The sequence below is a fragment of the Tachysurus fulvidraco genome, chromosome 17 (assembly GCF_022655615.1).
Source record: "Tachysurus fulvidraco isolate hzauxx_2018 chromosome 17, HZAU_PFXX_2.0, whole genome shotgun sequence".
Classification (NCBI taxonomy): Eukaryota; Metazoa; Chordata; class Actinopteri; order Siluriformes; family Bagridae; genus Tachysurus; species Tachysurus fulvidraco.
In genome coordinates this window covers 1,912,887-1,915,933 of record NC_062534.1, presented here as the reverse complement: position 1 = coordinate 1,915,933, position 3,047 = coordinate 1,912,887, and positions in this window count along the sequence as shown.

The window sequence follows — 3,047 nt, the reverse complement described above, 5'->3', positions numbered from 1 at the left end:
TTGTAGAATTTTTTTTATTTCGATTTTTGTTTTTGTTTATTTATTTTTCTATTTGTTTATTCATTTAGTTATGTAGTCATTCGTTTTCCATTGTGTCTCTTATTTTAGTTCTTCTGTTCATTCAATCATTTTAGTTTGTGAACAGCTACAATGGACTTTATCCTAAAAAGTCTATCTATCTATCTATCTATCTATCTATCTATCTATCTATCTATCTATCTATCTATCTATCTATCTATCTATCTATCTATCTATCTATCCATCCATCCATCCATCCATCCATTTCTCTTTGTATTTCAAAATTTTTCTTTGGTAAAATTTTCATTTATTTATTTTTCTTTTCACACAGAAAAGAGTTTTAGATGAAAGTTTCTGCTCATGAAGTAAAGGTAAATGTAGTCCATATTAATAACGTATCAGATCGAACTGTTTCCAGAAGACAATCTACAAAAGTTTTAAAAAGAAGGTAACAATATCTGCACGAATCGTTTCTCCGGTTCCTCTATCGATCGCACTAATGTGCAAAAAGTCATCCAGATATTTATTTCCATAACGAATGAACTAAAAAGCGTCCTCTGGACACGCGACCCCGCGGACCAGCTCGGCTAAAGCGAGCGCTCGACTTTCCATCCAACTCCGTTTTATTCCTTAGAAGCTGTTTTCTTTCTTCCCTGAAGGATCTTCTTTAATAACAGATGTAAAGTTGAAGGAGACAGCTGCTGGCTGTTTGTGGAGGTACTGTGAAATGGTAACGTTTAATCTCTCATAAACCTTTAGTGCTATCATAAACGGCACTCCGGCTGAACGAGCGATATTCTCTGCACCTTCTTTATCGGTTCTGTTTGCTTTCCGAGTCACGACGGACGTCCGTATCGATTCGGAGGACCGGATGTTAAAGAAAATACACGACATGACACGACATTTTTTGAATCGATGACGACGGGCGTCTTTATTAGAACGCGACTCCGCGAGAGAGGCGTCTTTACTTCTGACCAGAGTTTCGTGGCTTCAGACCTCGGCCTCTTCAGGGTCCTCGAGTCGTCGCTCGTAAGCGCATCGAGAGATAACGGCGTCTGCTCACTGAGTAAATGTAAAAATCAAAGAGCTTTATGTCGCTCGGGTAAATGATTAGCTTTTATGACACCCAGCTTATCTTTTACACACAGGACTGTTGATCGCTAAGTGGTGGTGAACACGAGGTCGAACCGAATATCGATCAGTTTTTAAGTCTTTAAGGTCACAGCTTATTATTCAGTTCTATTCATCTAAAGCCGTAAACGTTTCTCAGCCGTTTCGACCGAGCGCTTAGCCCATCAGCGGACAAAGACGCGATGCTTCAGTAGATAAAACGTCAAAATTCCCTTCGGTTAAAAAGAGTTCAGGTTGTGAAAATGTGCTTGAGTCAAAAACACTGTGATATTCAAGTGAAGTCAAGTAGAAAAAAATATAGATGGAGTGTTTTAACTTATGAAATGAAGCTAGCACCGTGATTTGGTTTAGAAACTAGTGCATTAATTGTCTAAAATGTTTTATTTCAAAACAAGGCATGATTTCGCCTGAAAACATCCTTCATTCTGTTAGCTTGTTACTCTAGCATTTTTATCCCATATTTATTTGTTTGTTTGTTTATTTATTTATGTATTTATTTATTTATCTGTTTGTTTGTTTGTTTGTTTGTTTAATGTATTTATTATGTATTTATTTAACCAGTGATTAAAGCTCTAAGTGTAGCAGATAATTTTTTTTGCTTCCCAACATTCATTCATTTATTTATTTATTTGTTTATTTGTTTGTTTATTTATTTATTCAGTCTTTTATTTATTTATTTATTTATTTATTTATTTATTTATTTATTTATTTATGTATTTATTATTTGTATATATATATATATATATATATATATATATATATATATATATAGTAAATAAAATTTATTTAACTAAATGAATTAAATAGATTTACCTATTTATTTAGCGATTAAAGCTGTAAGCACGCTCACTCAGCTTCTATTAATTAAACCGTTCAAGTCGATGAATCACGCTAAAAAATCATGATGAGATAAATCACATCACACACGACAAGATGTTTCCGTGACCTCGACTGAGCAGCTCGTGGTTTCATCGGGTTCTACAGATAAATCGGACGTTCTGGATCAAGTGCTTTTGTCAGAATAAGATGATTAATCTGACTATCCTGATATACAAAGGATCAAATACTGTTTGGATTTCAGTCCGTATTTTCTATCCCGCATTTTCCAGTCTTGCGTTTAAAGCCTTGTAAGATGCGTAAAATCTCATCCCTGAAACTTCTACTGGAGTAAAATCTGTCGACCGCAAACTTCTGACCAACAATCTGGTGATTCAAAAATCTGAACGAAAAGCCTTAGACCAGCATGAATACGTAAACGTTCCTCACGTCGATATGAACAATCATCGCTTTGTGCTATTTTTTGGGGTCCCATCTTTTTCGTCTCAGCAAGGTTTTCCTTGAAACTGGGGATAAAAATATACCTTGGTGTTTCTAGGAAGTTAAACTTTCTATAGAAATGAAACAGAACGGTTAAAAATCGTTTATTTAGGTAGTAATCAGCTGTAGCCTCTGGTGCTCTTTAATTAGCCGAGCAGCATTGCTCCCTTGGAGTTGACCATAACCTTGTTCAGAGATAGAAAGTCGGTGTATGTTTGTGTGTGTGTGTGTGTGTGTGTGTGTGTGTGTGTGTGTGTGTGTGTGTGTGTGAGAGAGAGAGACTCAGTGCCAGTCTTGCCTGAGTGAGTTTAATTGATGCAGGTAGTCACACTCGGTGAACCCCGCCGTGCACCTCCCTGCCCCGCCTACACACATTATCACTAATTGTCTGTGATGTCTCTCTCCTGGTAAACCCACCTCTCTCTCTCTCTCTCTCTCTCTCTCTCTCTCTCTCTCTCTCTCTCTCTCTCTCTCTCTCCCATCCTTTATCTCACACTTTTTTGATTTGATCCTTCGTGTTACATAACCGTCTACTCCATCATCCTTCCAGAGCCGATTCGAGACGCTGCTCTTCATCTCAC